This window comes from Sparus aurata, chromosome 5 (genome assembly GCF_900880675.1).
Source record: "Sparus aurata chromosome 5, fSpaAur1.1, whole genome shotgun sequence".
Classification (NCBI taxonomy): Eukaryota; Metazoa; Chordata; class Actinopteri; order Spariformes; family Sparidae; genus Sparus; species Sparus aurata.
This window is the reverse complement of record NC_044191.1, coordinates 4,637,764-4,657,651: the sequence shown is the minus strand read 5'-3', so window position 1 is coordinate 4,657,651 and position 19,888 is coordinate 4,637,764. Positions and strand designations below refer to the sequence as shown.

Here is a 19,888-nt window from a genome sequence, read left to right as displayed (position 1 = left end):
CTTTGTGTTTAATTTGGTCAGTTTTATGCAGAGTGAAGTAATCTTCAAAGTCTGAGTCCAAATATTGAAAACTGAACTCCTCAGAAATTCCAAAGTTCTCTTTCACAGTAGTTTGCAGCTCCTCCACAGTCGGTGGGATTCCTGATGGAAGGACCAACTTCTCAATTCGTTCGTCGATGATAACTTGCAGTTTTTCCTCCATCTCTGCCAGCCTGATGACGAGAATATCAACAGAAAGAAGCAGATGCTTAGACCACACATACAGTGAATAATACAATGAAGAGCCTAGAGTGTGACACCAGAAAAAAGAAACTACACAACAAATTCAGAAAGAATATTAATGACAACCGAAATACACTTGGATTTTCAAATAAAAAATATGTTTCCTAATTCTGATAAATCACTGACAAAATAAAAAAATCAATGGAGCTCTGCTACTTTTTTGGGTATTGTATGTCATTAGTTATATGTCTAATGTAATTTAATGCTGCTATCATATGTGTTGGACCACTTTCAGTTTTATGAATTCAAAGTTGAAAAAAATAGTAAGTGTTTTTTTAAGTATTTTTGCATTCAATCTTGACATCAAATTATTAACCATTCATATATGGAAATAAAATAATGTATTTAATATTCCCAAATCATTTAACCTTTTAATTCATCAATTTCTATAGGCTTTTTAAGATATATTTGTAGGAATCAACACCAAACAAGTTCATAATTATTAGTGGGACACTGGAATTATGGACTCCTAACAATGTATTTATGTATGCCATCATTTTAACCGTCATGAAATTGCACAAAATAAATTAAAATCCCAGTTACATGGACCAGAATACAGATAACATGATGCATGTACAGATGTCAAGTTCAATATAATGTCATTTACCTAAACCGAACAACAGATGTGACGTTTGAGTGTAACCAAGCGTTTTCCTCCCACACTGTATGCAGCCAAGGGGTAGACATCACCAAGTTTCTGCTGCTCCCAAAGTGCCATTTTCCCAGTGTCCTCCAACTGAAAAGATCTGAGGTGCTCTTCATACCAGGCAGCAAGTAACTTTACAATGAAGTGTACACAGTTGTCCAAAATAGCAATCTGAATAATCTCAGCAAAATCAGGAAGTCCGCCTGTAGAGCCGAAGGAAAGGATCATCCCAACATTGTACCTTGTTCCATAACAGATGACAGTCTTGGCTAACAACACAGTAGACATAAGTGGTGATGTATCTCTTAAGGTTTCCTGGATGTCTGGATGCAGCACATTTAAAGGCACCTCAGATATTTTAGCAACACACAGTGCCTGCTTTCCACCATCTGTTTGCAGGTGGTATGCCATCATCATCTGGTGTCGTGTCGAAAGGGTCAACAAGACATTCCTGAAATTGTTAGTGTGCCTCACAACTTGCTTAAAAAAGCTGTGCTTCGCTTCAAAGCGCATTGTCCATACACCAACCAGAGGCCCATAATTTTCGATCAACGTAGGGTAGTGTTCCAAAAAATGGTGCTTGGGTGTCAGTGTCTCTTCTGGAAAAACTGCCAAAAATCTGTCACGATGTTCAGATATTTTAAAGTCCAGGTATGCAATTGTCTCAGGTGTATGAACAGGGGCAACCACCAGTTCAACAATGTCTTTTAAAGTCAGAAGAACCTGCCAAGCAGAATCACCCTCGGGTATCAGTGAACCAACAATGAGTGGCAACAACCGTATCAGGGCCCAATTTTCATGAGTGTTTCCCCCTATAGATTTGCGACTTGTGTAACTTTGTCGGATTTCCTGAGGTCTATTGGTTTTGTCTGATCCCTTATAGGAGAAACATGTAATTAACTCATTAAGTTGAGTTAAATTAAAGTACTTGTTCTTAGTGAAAACCTGAATACACAATGCCAGTTCCCTTGGAACAATCCCTTCAAAGATATCATGAAGTACATCTGGTGGGTACCCAGAGACAAAGTGAAAGTGAGTCAATTTGTCAGTCAGTGGACATGACCGCTTTACACCAAAGGAATGTGTTAAACTAAGATTTTCTTTAACAGTTTGTACATGCAAACTATGGTCCTCCTTTGTACGAGGTGGAAATGCTCCACCTCGCATATATGCCTGGTACTTGGAAGAATGTCCAAGACAAAACCTACAGATGTATGGCCCTGTGAAACTTTCAACTAGTCCACTGATCGAATGTGCACCGAGATTATCAGCTGCAACACAGTGCACTGTTCCTTTAATACTTTTTCCAGCACTGGGAATGAAAACCCCTTCCTGTTCTAGAATGCAAAGATCTTTCAATAGTGGTTACAAACTACTTTGTATTTAAACTGTTTAACATCAACAGCTTTGCAAAGTAAAGCTAGGTTTATTGATGTTAATTCAGATTGCAACTCAGAAAGCAAATTTGCCAAAACCCAATAAATGGCCGTAATTTTATGTTTTTTCCTTGAAGTCCCTAGTGGGTTACACACCTCAAAATCATCTACATAAAGGATTATTGAGAGTCGTTTGTCCTCTCCAGCATAAAAATCTTTTTGCTTGTAAAATTTACCATAAAAAATGTACTTAATATATCCAGTGCTGTTTGAACAACTGGATAAGATTCCCTCTGCGATGTCTTTATTCTTCACGATTTCCTGCAAAGTTTTGAGAATGGGCACATACTATATTCAACAGGGTCAACACACTGGAAATGCTCCTTAAAATACCTTCTTCTCTTGAAAGCAGCACTAAGAGGACCACCTGCTTCTAGTGCTGTACTAATGGGATGGAAGTTGCACAGTTGTTCTGCCAAGTCAGTTATGATGGCCTGGTCTACAGTGCAATTATTTAATCTGAAAGTTGAATCAAGGGTATTTCTAACAACGGCTACAGATGCTGAAGATGAAATAAGTGAAGGTCTTCAACCAAAGTATCAATGCACCTCACAGATGCATTACAGGTGCTCTCTAGCTTCAGCAGAAGCAAGCCAATTCTTTTCAGAACTAGGTATGATGCACATTCGGGATCACAATCTAAACTTGTTCCCTCATCAGCACTGGCCTCTGGTATATCAGAGAGGTTGGCTGTCTGATTATAGTGTCTCTCATACATAGCTTGCTTAAGATCACTTAAACAATAAGGTTGGTGTTTTCTGCTTTTGTGTTTCAGAAATGTATTGTAAGTATTTGTCCTAAAACTGCACCCTTCAAATACATAAAAGACAGTTTCATGGCCTTTGAGATGATTTCCAATATGCTGAAAGAAGTCCTTCTCAGTAGAACAAACAGCATCACAAACTAAACACTTAAAAGTGGAGATGATATTTGGCTGTAGGCTTTCCTTAGCTGCATGGTACCTGGACAAATGTGTGCGAAGCGCACTCTGCGTTTTGAATGTGCAAGGGCAACTACCATAGAGACATGGCTGAGATTGCCCACGACCAAATGTTGCGTGCTGTAGTCTGTAATGCTTTAGTAGGTTCCCTTTTGTAGCAAACAAAGTCTTGCAGATCTTACACTGCCATCCCATAGGCAAAAACCTAAAGTAATGAGACAAAAAGGCCCCATTAGTGCTGGGCGGTATGACCAAAAATGTATATCACGGTATTTTTCAAAATTCCGACAGTTACACGGTATATGACGGTATTTTTCTTTCATGCATAATCAGGTGTTCACAGCATTTTCTACTGGTTGAGAGAGGAATTACTAGCCCCCTTTAGATAGAAAAGGCGGCACATTTGCTGCAAGGTAAAGGCAGCACTCTGTCTATCTGTAAGGGAGGTGTAATTTTCCTCTCTCAACCACTTTCTCATTCCTTCTACCCAAGAAGCGCCACTGTCACATGTGACATGACGTGAAGCACGAAGTTGGGCATGAACAGTGACATACAACATATGCATCGGAAGAAATGTGGTGACACTTGATAGATTTACTTAAAGGAGAACTTCGGTCGATTTAAACATGCAGCTTCATTGCTCAAGCTACCCTTGACTTGCCAGTACCGAAGACGCGAAAACATTTGGTCCAGCCATTACAGAGCTCCGTGAACGGAGACTTAGCATTGAACGCTAACAGCATGGGGTCAGAACTTTACACTGTGTTTTAAGCGTCTTAACATGCTCCACATCTCACACCAAAAGGTATGCAACATCAGCAGACACCTTACAACACAGCACTGTAGCGTTTATGACTCACAATGAATAAAAAAGTAGTTAAAACAGTGTGTTTGTGCAAGCAGCTACTTACCTGTTTGTTGACATCCGCGTCTTCCGGTAGCTAGACCAAACTAGTATATCCACCGAGTGTGCACTTAACAGGCTTAACAGGCTATTGTAAGGCTCATAGCTCATGACAGGCTGTAACATGGACATGTACATTATGAACAGAAACACGAAAATGCTGGAATACGTTTCCGTCTCCGCCAGTGAGGGAGTAAGCGCACGCTCGACGGATTGACTAGTTTGGTCTAGCTACCGGAAGACACGGATGTCAACAAAGAGGTAATTAGCTCCTTGCACAAACACACTGTTTTAACTACTTTTTTATTCATTTTGAGTCATACACGCGCAGCATAGCTTTTCAAACGTTGTGTAATCAAATACGGAGGTATATTAAAAATTCATATCATAACGAAAATATACACCGGTGTTCGGTGTGAACTGGTATACCGCCCAGCGCTAGGCCCTATTAACTTGTAGTATAACTGATTAAGTAGTAACCTACTTCAGTAATAGTGCTAATAATTACATAATGTACAGTGAGATGTAAAAATTGAGGACTTTTGATTTTAGTTTTGGTTCTTTTTCAATCTTGTACATTTAAATTATTTTTGTCTGTCATCTAAATAATGTTCGCAACAAATGTGTACACACTAAATGTCATCATAATTAACTGCATATCTATGAAAAACATGTTCTATATTTTTTGCTGCTTTCATTTAAAATTCAGGTTGGAACTTCAGGTTAAACTGTATCAAATTTGCTTAACCAGCAAATGTCGACAACAGGGTATTGCAAAACAGTGAACAAACCTTTACACAATATACTGTATGTGAAATGTAGTATAACAGCATGTATTGTATAGTAAGTATATAGTATCACATACCTGTGATCTTGATGTGTTGATAGATTCCCTATGCACCTAGAAAGAAATACATAGCTTTAAGTCATCTGGATTAATTAATATGTTAAGCACAAACTCAGAAGAGAGGATATCTGAAGATCAACTCAAATAAGCAATAACAGTTCACACTTGCTTTTGTATAGTGAGGTCCATTATTATTACTTGGATGGTAATCATAACATTTGTTTTCTGTTCCTCAGGCTTTGGAAAGGGATAAAAATAAAAGCTGTATTTATGTCTGCCTGTCATAGACTGTCACACGATCATCACCTATTAATTTGCACAACATGATAATTTGTTACATATATACCAGAATAATAATATAATTTTCATAACTGTGACTAGAATTTTCCATGCCAATAAATATCCATGCTAAATAAATTAGCACTATGCATATGCAAATAGGAGGGCAAGTAGGTAAGTGCAAAAAGTGTCATTAGTTATAGTGCTCTACTACTTCCATAAACTTTTATTCCGGTATACAGCAGTACCTGACCTTTAAGAGGATTATAATAGCAAAACACAGACACCCTGACACACAAAATACCAGTTTATGCATCATCACTCAACAGTACCCTACTTCACATTCAGGCGGAAAGCAATCGAAACAGTATCAAGCATTAAGAAATGCATCAAGAAAAAAAAATGTGTGTGTGGGGGGGGGCTTTTCGCATAACATGTAGGTGTTATGTATCATGGTACAGTGTACAGCTTTGAATGTTTAGGAACAAACGGGCAGTAAGGAATGACGAAGCATCCATCTTGCAGCTCAGAGTTAGCACCGTGCACTTAATTACTGACCTCTAACCAGCGTTCTCAAACGGCATTAGTGTAAAGTGTTGTCACCACGACCTACAACCAACAGTTTGAAAACACGATTGACACAGAATAAATGGAGGGCTTAACTTATTGCCGTGTTGACCGGGGAACTTGACCGTGTTGGCCAATGTAAAAAGTGTTTAAAAACGATATCGATCAAACTTGCCAGTGAACTTGTTAGGTAACTCGCAGTAACGCAGAACAACGTTCAAGTTGGGGCAACGTAGCTATTAAGTGTTATTATTGAAGCCTATTACCTTGAGAAAATGGCTGTGGACGACGGTTGTGACATCAATGTCCGTGTGGCGCAAATGTCTTGGGCGGAAGTGTACGGCGATTAAAACCAAAGAGTCCCCATTGAGTAAAATGTATTTATTTTTCGACATTGTTGACTTTACTGATAAAATATGATTAAATTACACTCAGTGATTTTCAGCTGATATTACTCAAACAAAAATGAGTAAAATGCAATTGATAGATCATTCAAATTTGATTAAATCAACATAATAATATACCAAACCGCACATAGTCTTTTTTTTCATGTAAAGGTTACTAGTATTTATTTTGTAAATATTAATTTAGCCCAGTCACACTTTTTAGAGTGTACGTTTAATTTAACTGCAACTTCACGCCTAGTCATCAAAGTTAGTGATCAACTATCACAAGTGATAACATAACTGGCTAATGTTAACTGCTTACAAATGGTCGTTTCAGAGGTAGTGATACTACTGTCTTGACAAGAGCCCATCTTTGGGTGGCCATTGAAAGCAGAGGGAAGATAAATCATGTTGACTGATGTTAGCTAGCTAATTTATAATCCATGCTTGCTCATTTTTTTCAGTTATGCTGTTCTTTGACTGTATCTAGTACTGCTGCTGCTACTACGGTGATTTCTGTACCTACTAGATGTTTTAATAGCCTATACTATTTATAGGCTTTAAAAATATTTTTAAACATAGTTTTAAACATACTCGTCAAGACTTCAGCAAGCAAACACACTTTCTTCTGGAACTCTAAAACTAGTTTTTATAATGGTAATCCTAACAGAGGCCAGGCCAGTAATACAATGTTACCCAGCGCTGTTAAAGCTACTTTATCAACTCAGCTGAGTTGTTGTGTGTTTACTTTCTTCAGACATAATTAAGAGAGCACAACAAACCCTGTTTCCCTTTGAGAAGAAGATAGTAAGGCAAGAAAAGGACAATAGGGGGAGAAAAGGAAAGAAAGGTGAATGTGAAGACCAGGTGCTGCCCCAGGATAGGATTATCAATGTCCCAAACACTGATGTTAATCAAACAATACTGTCCTCTGATCTAATTCAATCATAATCATAAATGTATTTATTCAATCTTAATGTAACTTAACTTAACAGCATATCTAGTAGTGTCTAATGGTGAAATTGTATGACTTACATTACATTACTTACATTTGCTTGTGTTCATGCACTGTTTGTGTTTGAGTTTGCATTATTTGGTATTTGAGTTATTTAAGTGTGTCTTAAAGTTGATATTAAGGAGGTGTATATTATGTTGCTCAATTCCGTCTTGGCAGGAGAGACAAGTGGAATCTTGTCTTGCATTATGCCCTGTTACATCTAGGCTGGATAATATTTGAAACTTTGTTAGGACATTTATGTTCATTGGAATCAGTGTACTGTCAATAATTAACAGTCATACAATTTCAGTTAGTCTACATGCATGGTGACTGGCTGCCTGCCTCCATCTACTGGCTCTGACTGCCCTCATATCTCCACATCTGTACTGTACTCTGCTGTCCCTGCCCTCTCGAAGGTTGGTCAACACACACACACACACACACACACACACACACAGTGTCAGTTACAAATACACATTTCTTTATGGACCCGCCCGCTGATACTTTGCTTATGTTCAGACGTCCGCAATTATGACCTCAGTATTTCTAAAATTCTGGTTACGGCCCTGCTTGGGGAACAGTATCGATGAATTCATCCAGAGTCAGGTGACAATGTGCCTGTTAGCATTGCTTGAATTGGCTGTGATGCTAATGCTTAAGCAACTAGCCTACTTGAGGAACAGTTTGGATGAATACATACAGAGTCAGGTGACAAGGTGCCTGTTAGCGTGACCCATGATGTGAAACTTATTTGTTTTCCTTTTTCAGAATTGGCAAAGACACCCTGACTGATATAATCAAACACCTTGAGGAGAATGGGGCAAGACCACGGTTAAGGAAGAAGCACTCACAGCCACGGCCAGCCAGGTTCATCAACCGCAGCATTATCAACGGAGTTATGGAATTTATAAAAAAACTATGCAGAAGACAATGCCATCATGCTGCTTGGCCGACATCCTGGGCATCCTCATTCAGTGTTGAGGAATAGGCCTATTGTAGCCTAAGGTGATCAGATTTGTTACATTGGCTTTGATTAAGTGATCAATATACTACTCTTACGCTCTTAATAGGGTAACTTGCAACGGTATCAGATTACATTTCCAAAGAAACCTTTCCATACTGGAGCTGAGTGCTGAATAGATGGCACACACTGTTGCGTGGTCAATGGGAGAAATTGTCTTTTGCTCCTCTTAACACATTTTCCACAATACATTCCCTGCCCAAGCCCAACCCGAACCCGACCCGCCACTGTCCTCGGCCAGGCCGGGCTGGGCTCTTGATCAAGCATTTGTGTTTATTTATTTATTTATTTTTAATAACTCAAAATAATGACTGTATTTCCAGCTTGAAAACACACTTCTCTCTCCTTCCTGCATTGTTGTTTGTGTTTGTGTCACTGCGTGGTGTTATACGTGAGTTCATCACATACTCATGCTGAAAACTTGACGTCACACAGGTGACAGCACTCCACGAGACGCAAGAAGAAAGCAAAAATATATATTCTTACTAAGGAAAATTCGAAAAAATTATAGTAACACACAGTGACTTGAATAAGTAACTTTAATCTGATTACTGGTTTGGAAATATTAACACATTACTAAGTGTTACTGAGAAACACCTTATCGGCATAACTTATTGTGCAGCTTAAGTGCAACATGAAGCTTGAAGATATAAAGAAAAACCTGCCAAGGGACTACAGACAAAAAATTGCTTTTTTGCTAACTCTGGCATATTTACATTTTGAATGTAAACTGAAAATGTCAATTGATGTGCATTGTCCCTTTTTAAAAGGAAAGTCGAGGTATGGAACCATTTTAAACAAGTCGTGGGCAGTGACAACATATGGGTCGGCTTTGTTGAGTGCAATAAGTGCGGCACTTGTTGCATTATTCATTAAAATAATTCTAAACATTTCTGTAGTTAAAACAACTCAGAATTGTAGTTGAGAACGTCAGTTATAACAGGGCTCGGGCTCATAATTACAGTTAATGTGTTGGGCCGGGCTTGGACACAAAGCACACAGGCTCGGGTCGGCCTTGATTTTTTGGGCCCCATCTAAGCTCTAATCCAGCCCAGGCATGTTGGAAGTAACAGGCTACTCTTAGCTGGACGTAGCCCATATAATGCCTATGACCGCCGATGCATGTGCCACTGCCACGCTAAGCGTAAGGCCGAACACAAGCGTTACGCCAGTTTACTTCTTTAATTTTATTATGGAAAGTAACAGTCCAATGTAGCAGCTAGTCCATCCTATCCAACGTGGGCGTTCAGCAAGAGGTTAACCGCACATATGGTAGGCTATCTCTGAGCTAAAGAAAAGCCTCAGGTTTGTTACACCGTTTCCCCCAATGGCAAAATTTTTGCAGGCCTATAGCTGGGCTTTTTCTTGTTGAGTAGCCTGGTTTTTAATACTATTACCTGACACATTGTTCCTTTATCTCAGGTATTTTTCACATTAAAGTCAGCTGACGAGCAGGCAACATCCGAACATCAGGTGCTCATCAGCAGAAAAAAGGTAAGGGTCACAGGTGACTAAGGCTATGCTGAGGTTCTGTAGACGTCAGCTGCACACAGGACTCATAACTCGCTAGCTTCATCTATTGGTTGAACCAAGGAGAGGAATCAGTGAACAAGAAGAACCAAATTGGTTCTTCTCGTTCACTGATTCCTCTCCTAGCGTTGTCGTTAAGTCAGTCACTCGTTCTTAGCTTGCAGGCTTTAGCCCAGAGTGATTATGGCTCTACTGTGTAACCTAATATGCTAAATGGGGACTGGAAACCTTTTCATGAATAGAATATTTCTCCCAAGCTTTTAAACATGTTTCTCAGCATATTGGGTCTTTATTTCTTTATTTAGTTGCCCTTGTTGAAAATGAGCAAAAATAATGAAGACAATAAATTAGCTGATTTAACCATAGTCTACTCTCTATTTACCTTCAATACATGTTAATTTAATGTCAAGGTGAATATCCACATTATCCATTGTCGTGTTGTCTAAAAGTATACATAATCATGAAGTTACAGCTTTGTGTTTGCCTTGAACTACAGTGTTATGTTGACCGTTAGCATGATCGTTTGCGAACGAGGAGCTGAGAACTGTACATTTCCTGATTCACCGCTCGTTCTCATTTGTTCACTGATTCCTCTCCTGTCTTTCTTGTTCAGTCAGTCACTGTTCTTCTTCTTTAAGAATTGATTGGCGGCTGGCATCCAGCATATAGGTGTGTTGCCGCCACCTACCGGACTGGAGTGTGGTACATTAGATGACAGCAGTCAGTCACTCGTTCTTGGCTAGCAGGCTTTTAGCTGTTAACTTTTGTGTTGTTTAAATGTACACATAATCATGAAGTTGCAGCTATGTATTTGCCTTGAACTATAGTGTTATGTTGACTGTTAGCACGATGGCTTGTGACGAGGAGCTGAGAACTGTGCATTACATGATTCACCGCTAAACAACGTTGTACCGGAAGCGTGACTGAACGAAGGAACGACATGAACGATTCTTCCTGCCGAACTGACCGACGGGAACTGAATCTCGACATTGAACAATGAAATCCACCTCTAGCTAATACCTCTTGGACAGTAGTCTTGGTCCTCATCGTCTGATGAAATAAATTTGGCACAGTTTGCAGGGGTGGGGATCAAACCACAAACCCTCCGACCCGCTCTACCACCTGAGCCACGGTCGCCCGATGTTAGCTTAATTAGCTAATTTGTGTTAGACGAAAACAATAAAAAAAAATGTTTAAAGACAATACATGCTAATAACACATACTATTTCACCCAATATTCATGAATGACACACAGACACATATAGTGAAGTTAGCTAGCATAGTTCGCTAGCTAATTTTAGCTATCTATAAATTAGGCTAATACATTATTACATGATAATAACACACACTCTTTCACATAATATTCATGAATGACCCCCCCCCCCCCCCCACACACACACACACACACCCAAACCAACCCCCCCCCCACACACAGACACAGACACACACACCAACGGTACAATACATACAGTAAGGTTAGCTAGCATAGTTCACTAGCTAATGTTAGCTGTGTATGATGGTAGCCAGTGTAATTAAACAATATGGCTGCAGAGTGCAAACTTTTAACTTTTTTGTCCACTGGCAAAATGGCTAGACTAGTGAATGTTGAAATTTTACCAGCCACTCAATAGATTACCATTGTTATTTTGGCTGGTGAGTGCAGCATACAGTACCAGCCACTTGCATGATTTACCAGCATCTGAATAGTGTTAATTCTGTTTCCAGCAGATGTAGCTAACTTTAACTGCGATTGGATGATTAGTTATTATTGCATGACTAATAATGTTAGATTTACTTTACAAGATTACAAGATTACTTTATTTGTCACATACAGAAGTCACAGAGTAACATGCAGTGAAATGTCTCCTGGTCACTCCTAAACTGACCTTATGAATATAATGAATACGGTAAATATGAATAAAATCAAACTAATATAATTTAAATAATGTAATTAAATATAATCTAAATAATGTAATCAGAAGTGAAAATATGTGCTAATAGATAAAGGAGTGATAATAATCTATATAATACGAGGAATCTCTGTCTGTCTGTCTGTCTGTGTGTGTGTGTGTGTGTGTGTGTGTGTGTGTGTGTTCCTCAAATATCTCTGCGGATCAGGATCAGACTGACCTGAGACTTTCAACATGGCTGCTGCGTTGTTCTGTGGTGTGCAATAAGCATTTGCTTGGACTGCAATGATAGCGTGAATAAATTATTTCATAAATGCTTTACAAATTCTGCAAGCATTGTCCACCGGAGCCACCACAGTCACGTGGGCACCAGAGCCAACCACTGCACACCGTGGCCACGTGCGCACCAGAGCCAATCACTGCAGAGCTCAAGCCCACGACATACTTTAAAAAACAAGCGGATTTATACCTGCAGCTGCGCGAGCTGGACCGGGATTTTGCCGGCGATTCCGTTCCGTTCTGTGCATCTAAACTGACTGTTGTGGATTAATGAGATTAAACAAGTCCAAGTCTGTTCGGGTCTGAGGAGATCCGGAGACGCGCGGACAACAAAGTGGGATCGGAATCTGTGGATGTTCGTGTGTAGCTAGCCGCTAGCTAGCGCTGGCTACACGGCCCACCGCCCGAGTCAACGGAGCGGACGCACTGGCACGTCCAAAACCGGATTCAGGGTAAATAATGTCCAACACGCCTTTTCGCGAACATTGCCATTACGTTTGCTTTGTGTCTGGTGCAGGAAGAAACAGTAAAAATGTGCTTTTGTCACAAGCGGATTTATACCTGCATGTGGATGTGGGAGGGACATCGGCAGATGATTGACAGCAGCAGTGATGTGTTGGAGACAGCGACAGAGATAGCGAGTTTTGAGAGTTGAGAGATTTGTGACATATAGCATGTTTGGAGTGTATAGTTAGTGTGTTATGTAGTGTTTGGTGTAGTGTGTTTAGTGAGTAGTGGAGTCGTGTTGTGAGGCAAACCAAGGAGGAGACGGCTGAATGTGGAACAGGCAGGAATGAGCTGAGCCCTGAGCCTGAGGCATTGCCTGCATTTAAATGTAAATAGTTACACATAGCTTTGTAAATTTCAAAAACTTATGCACCAATTTAGCAAACAACAATTTATATTTGCATTATAAGTAATGCAATTGGTCCATTAAACATATTTGTGGTTTTCACAGTAAAAAAACTAACTTTTTCTACTCTGATTTTATGTTATTTTGTGATTTTAGGTCCATAGTGTTAATATAGTACCTTAAATTGAAAAAATAACTGTACAGTCACACATGTGAGGTTGTGCTAAAAATAATTACACCAAGTAAGGCAAGGTAAATAGTTTTTAAGGTGACATATAATGGTATAATCAAAAGTAGTCAAAAACAGCCAATTATATCCCTGACGTCCCACCTTCAAACACAGCCTCATTTGGCCATCCATGAAAAAGCTACTTAACCTCCCACTTTTCTATAGAAATACATGTTTCCTACGGGCAATGCACTAGTACAGTAAATGCTTTGAATTTCTTAGATATAGCTGCGCGGTATTATTAGTAGACTGGATAGCAGACTTTTAGAGACTTGAGACTTGACTTGGACTTGTGACCAAAGACTTCAGATGTGACTAAGACTTGCAAAAAAAGACTTGTGAACATCTACGGCACATTAAGATTGATCCACACACTCATGATGTGTTTACATTTTGAATAATATGAGCAAAAAATAATTCACATATTCAACAACAAACCTGAATGACCTGGTTGTTTGGGACTGAATCTATGTTAAAGCAGTTTGGTCAGGGTAATTGATTTTGGTCAGTGTTAGGGTTAATCTGATGGTTTTAGTCCAGATTACTTGTAGGGTTAGGTCTAAAGTTCTAGCAGTGTAATGCTAATCATTAATGATTGTCATTTCAGTCACAAAAAGATGCCATTTTATTTTTGTATTACTTTATTGATTTGCTGTTAGTTGGAGTACAAAAAACACATCCATTTAGGCATCTGGTCATGTTATTTGTTCATTTTGTTTCAGTATATAGTTTCAAGCCAAATTTTCAAACACATTTTCCAAAAAACTAAAAAGAGCAGGAAGTTAACTGAACTTTTCTTTACTTCTTCCAATGCAGCTACACTTAAGTTTGCTTGCAATGCATAGTAATATGACCATGTACTCTAGTAGAACTGCTTGACAAATGGTTGAAACCCCCTCACTTCAAACTTTTCTGACTTTCCTTGGGATGTGTCAACCATTCTTTCCAAACCATACAACATCCAAACCAACAATACAGTGATTGATCAGCTGCTCAGAGGTGAGAAAGAAGCCAGGGTTTGAACTTCTCTCCCGAGTTCTTTTAGAGTCTCAGAAAATATTTGTCGCATTTTTAATGTGAACAGTCAGCCCCAACAACCAGCTATAGCTTATACAGCTATACATCATGTTACATCCTGGTCATTAGCTAAACGAATGACCATGAAAGACCAGCAGCTTATACAATCCTAGTTCTGTTAACTAAACATTACAGTTTGAACCAGTAAGAGTCAAATTCCTTCTATGTGTAGACGTACTTGGCCAATAAAGCTGTTATGATTCAGAATTATTTGAAGCACTTTATTTCCATCTTTATGGGCAGTGCATTTGTTAGAAAATCTTACTCACACATGAGGAAATAGTGCATTTGTTTGGGACTTTTGTCAGTGGCTCCAGAAAATAGTCCCCAGGACTTGAGTGGAGTTATAGTGAGTATTTGGGTCAGCAGGATGGTGTACATTGGACTCAGTCAAAATACACTACGGTTTGTGTTTTATGGTAACAAAGAATCGTGTCACACAGTGCGACAGTGTGGCTCATTTATGTGTCATTAACAAGAGAAATATCTAGAAAATCCTGTCTTCCTTCTGGGTTTCCAGGTGCTGTCCTATGGGACATGCATGCATATTGTATAAACCAATGGCAGTGTTACAGTTGAGATAATATTTTCGGACAAATGAAGACAACGGAGACTGGAAGTAGTGAAGTGAAGATTTATTCTACAAACTGTGCTGGAGGGTGATATGGACGAGAGGACGGGGGTTGCAGGCAGGCAGGTAAGGAAGGTTGAGTGGAGCCAGTGTGGAGGAAGCCAGGTGAACGGATGAACAGAAGGCAGAGGAGAATGGCGCTGGAGATCACTGTGGAATGCAACAAAGAGACTGGCATGAGCGCAAAGGCAAAAACACACAAAAAAAAGTAGCACCATGAAATCACTGTGTTGGACGCAAACTATTTAGCGCCAAAGTAGTGGAGAGATCAGTTAGATATAGGCTGTCATAGGCGTAGAATTGCGTATGGACCATATGGACGTGTCCATACCAATCTCTAACGTTGACTGAAATGTCCACACCAGTATTAAGGTTGAAGGAAAAAAATGCGCCTCATGCAGCACACAAATCCTTTCCTTTCCCACTTCGGCGCCGCCTCCCAAATACGTCTTTGAGACAGGTCTGTTTTTTGATTGGCTTAGCTCCCTGTAGGCTGTTGAAGTTGTTTCACTTTGCCGGTGTTGACGAGAGGAGGTCGACACTTTTCTCATGCAACACATGTCCAAGGATGTCGGGCAAGAAAAGAAAGGTGGAAGACATTAGAATCTATTTCACCAAACAAAGTGTAAGTTACCTGAGGAAAATAGTCCCCCCTCATAGGCCACAGCTGAGTGCAAAACATGGTTTCCAACCGTTTTCTCACTCTTAATGGCGATTGATTTGTTACTTTGTCAGGTGTAGGGATGGATATCGTTAGGATTTTATCGATACAGTTATCGATAGTATGGAGCTTACGATACGATACTCCTTATTAGTACCGATATTTATCGATACTCTAATCGATACTACAACATGTAATTTTGTGGAAAAAAAAATAAAGACTTTACAAGATGTTAAAAGATTCAACCTTAATTTTATCACCACAAGGTAATAATAAAGCTTCAACAGAACAGAAGCTATGCAATTACAAATACTCCTGAACAGATAACCAGGACCAGGACCAGATATAAAAATCTGGCGGATGCCGCAGCACGACGCAGCAATTCAGCTGAATTAAGCGCTGAGCTGACAGTAAGTCAAGCACAGAAATAACAATATAACATCTGGTTACTTTTCAAAATAAAACACTCCGTGTTGACACCAGCACACAAATCTCAAAAAAGAGACAAACACAAGCTCTTCTGCAAATCCTTTGGTCGGGAACACTTCCTGTTGTTGGTTTAACACAGACCTTTAACTGCGGTGGTGAGTGATTATGTGATTATCGAGGAAACTCCTCGCGACGGCAGCTGTCTACCCCACTGCGCTGTGGCGGACTCGAAACGAAACCCATGGGGGTTCACGTTACAGGACGGCGGTCCAAAACCGGATCGGAGCTGTAACGCAGCGGACAGTATCCAGTAGAAATTCGGGGTAAGCCTCATCACCAAACACTTGGAGTGCGCGCACAGTATGAAGATAAAGGAGGGCGGCGTGTTTGATTGCTATAACTAAGTAAAGTTAGAAGCCCGGCTAACGCTAAAGACTGCAGCGCCGTGTCAGCAGCACCCAGTTTCGTTTCTGCGACGTCAAGTCAAGGAGTTTGTTGTTAAGTTTGTAGTCATTACAGTTGGGTAGACGTTCAAAAACCATCCATGTAAAAAGCATTAAAATCATTTTAAATAAAGTAAAAAAACAAAAAAAAAGTACCGATAACAGTACCGTTTGTCCAGAACCTTAACGGTACCCTGGTACCGACCCAATTAGAAGCCGGTACCAAAAAGTACCGGTCCTCGGTATACATCCCTAGTCAGGTGACAGAAGAAGCAACACAGCCGTCCCTTTTATCAGACAGTGCTGGAGTGGCAGGGTCACAGCAGCAGGTGAACTTGAATAAGGACATGGTGGTTCATTTCATTTTAAGTGTTAGCTAGTTGTAATATTAAAAGTTGGCCTAGTGTATACTACTGATCTTCAAGATTTTAGTCATGCTGTGTCACTGCTCATGGCATCAATATTTCATTTATCAGCTGACAGAGGAACCCCGGTCAGGTTGTAGCTCATATAAGGACAATTCGGGGCTTCAGGTAAATTTGACATGGTGCTATACTAAATGTTTTACTGCATATGTTTGACTGCTTATGTACAGTAGTTAATGCATCGTACAAAGTTAATGTCAGGCCGGCATCCTGTGTTATTCATTAGGGTGCTGCAGCAGTCTTGCCTGGTTGTAGGCCTAGTTCAGGGAGAGGCCAGGTGGAGTTACAGGTGAGACCTCAACATAGGCTGTAACACTGTAATTTAATTCAAATGTAAATTTGCTTTTATACAAAATATTAAATGTGTTTATTAACTTTATAAATGTGATGTTGCCTGCCTGCATATTTTCACATGCAGTCATAGAGAGTGGTTAATTATATAATGTGGTCTATTTCTAAAGAAACTGGTCCAGCTGTAGACAGCTGTTGTTAATCAGTGTATAATGCAAAGTTTAATGCAGTGGTTTGCACAATAATATAATTTAATGCATAATGACTAACGTAAAGTTCAGACATCATTATTACACAGCCTTCTCGTCTGTCATTAGTGTCCTTACACCGCTTAACAACATATACAATTTTTCTCCCCTGGCAACAACGCATGGTGGGAGGATGACTGGCTATGTCCCCACTAATGTGGAAATCAAACCTACAACCTTGTAGGCTGTGGATGACGAGTTGATCCTTTTCGGGTGTGCCACTCCGCTGCTGCTGCTGCTGCCCCGCATTTGAAATGAAAAGCATTTAAAGCTGCTGTAACTGTTATTTTAAAGAATAGTAGCACTACAGTAGTATTAAATAGCTCAGTTAGAGTGTTTTGGCATGAACTCACACTGCATGAAAAGTGGGATTTTCGTCAGTATGCGGCACTGTAGATTGACGTGGAATTTCAGGTTTTCGACTGCACGTGGCAATTTACAGGCAACACCGAAAACTGACGTAAATTGTCGGAAATTGACGTGGGCCTTGCTTGGCAGTTGTCCCCCAATGACCCCCCTTCCCCTGATTCTAGGGGAGGCTTTAACATGTAAATGAAAATGCTGTGAGCTATACAAATGCAAATCAGGGTAGCAGGGGGAGTTTTACCCCAGGTGACCTTTTTCTAAAAGTTGTTAACTTAATTTTAAGAAAATCTCTGGTATAAATAGATCAGGCTCAGTATAGCCTAATGATAGACCCTTATATTTTAGCTTGAATTGATTTATTTAATGAAAGTATGCTAGATTAATTACTGTGTATGTCATTAGCAATGGCCAATGTTATGTAAAAAAGATTATTTATTCTTTTCTCTCTCTCTCTCTCTCTCTCTCCTGGGAACAAGTTAAAGATAAAACGCCAGTTGTTAAGAAGTTAAAATTTGCATGAAATATTTTGAGATAACCAAGATATTAAAATGTAAAAAAAAAAAAACCTTTTTATAATTTCATGGGTTCTGAATGTTTTAAAAGCAGTTGAAAAGTAATTCTTATAGAGTGGCGAAGTCACGCCCTTCAGTTTCCAGTACATGGGACCTCAGTTGCGAATTATTATGAATAGCGTCAATGGAGAGATAACAAATATTTTCTGGTCCCGTTTGAATTGTGCTATGAATTTCACATATGTTGTTTGTGGTTTTTAAAGATAATTTTCCATGCAAAGATTACTACAATTTAGCGCGAAGACGCTTGATAATGTTAGGTTTTGTGTGAGGCCGCTTTGTGAACTACAGCCCTTCGCCGCTCTCGACGCGAATGATGTACGTCACCACCCGCTCTCTGGTGATCTCTCTGCACTACTTCACCGCTTTTTTCCAAGGGGAGGATAACAGCCTAGAAAGAGGCGAACATCATTATAAGTCGGGGCATGTAGAGAGCTGCAGCCATGCCGATGGGGAGATGGTCGGTCTTGTCCACGCGAGTCGCAGGGAGCATCGTTATAAGGTTTCGGTGAGTGTTACGACTTCGCTAGCTAACTAGCTAGCTAATTGCAAGTACTGTAGTGTAGTGGCTAACTTAAGCTCTCGATAAGAGAGTCAGCAAAGTTACCAATTTCTTTAGCATCTGTTATACCCAGCAGAACATGCAAATACTAATATATCCAAACCCAGTCTGAATCATCTCACATATTTTGCTAGCCAGCTAACTGCCGTAGCTCTAGTAGCTAAATGAAGCTCCCGATATGAGTATGCATCAAATGCCCTCATCATGGTCAGTGTGTTATCATTGCAGGTAGTGAATGGTGTTAGTCCCATTGTATATTCTTGCCTATATGTGTGTTTTGTTTTCCTTTTCCCTTCAGACTCGTGCCAGGACAGTGAAGACATGACCCTCACTGTGAGCTTCAGCATGGTCCCTTCAAGCGGTGTGCCTGAAGATGGCTCTGAGGAGTATTGTTTTCTCACTCTTCTGGAGACGTCAGCAAATATCTCATAAGATGGACATATCATGTGCGACATGTACAAGACACTTTGTTCTGCCAGTCTTTTGTCCTACACTGTAATTATATCTTTGCAATTAGGCTTAATATCATAGTTAAGCCATTGAAACATCAGGTAAGATTTTTACAAATGAGTGTGTGTGGTGATAAAATATAAAATCACACTCACAGCCCATACAATTTATCTGACATGAATATTGAACTTGAGGATTTGAATAAAATCTAAGTTATAAACACTAATCTAGGTAAATGACTGTCATCTTTCACATGGGGAATAAAGTAAGCGTGTATTCTGTTAAAGACTGTGTCTGATTGTTTTTAAACACAAACATTGTTTTTGACTCAAAGAAACACAGCTCAAGGTCATAACTACAGTCAACTAAATTTATTTGAAATGGTATACAAATCCAAGGCGCTGACTTGCAAGCAGGACACACAGGAACAGGATATGATGGTGCTGAGGAGAGAATATAGAAAACAAACTTGTGATAAAAATGGAATTAATGCTCACTTAAACTCACTTAAAAAGCTACGCTGTTACATTTTTGGTGTGTAAACGTTCATGTGAGGTCTGATTGATGCTTAAATAATTAATTGCATTAATAATGCCATGATGAAAAGTCACAACATATGCACAAGGC

General features: G+C 39.6%; 1 long non-coding RNA gene across 1 annotated transcript; it reads left to right on the top strand.

The window, feature by feature from the left end:
* Nucleotides 1-18,576: 18,576 nt before the first annotated feature.
* On the top strand, nucleotides 18,577-19,487 carry LOC115581214 (uncharacterized). The gene is made up of 2 exons (XR_003984004.1): nucleotides 18,577-18,757; nucleotides 19,110-19,487. It is a non-coding gene; the product is annotated as an uncharacterized LOC115581214 (long non-coding RNA).
* Nucleotides 19,488-19,888: the final 401 nt, after the last annotated feature.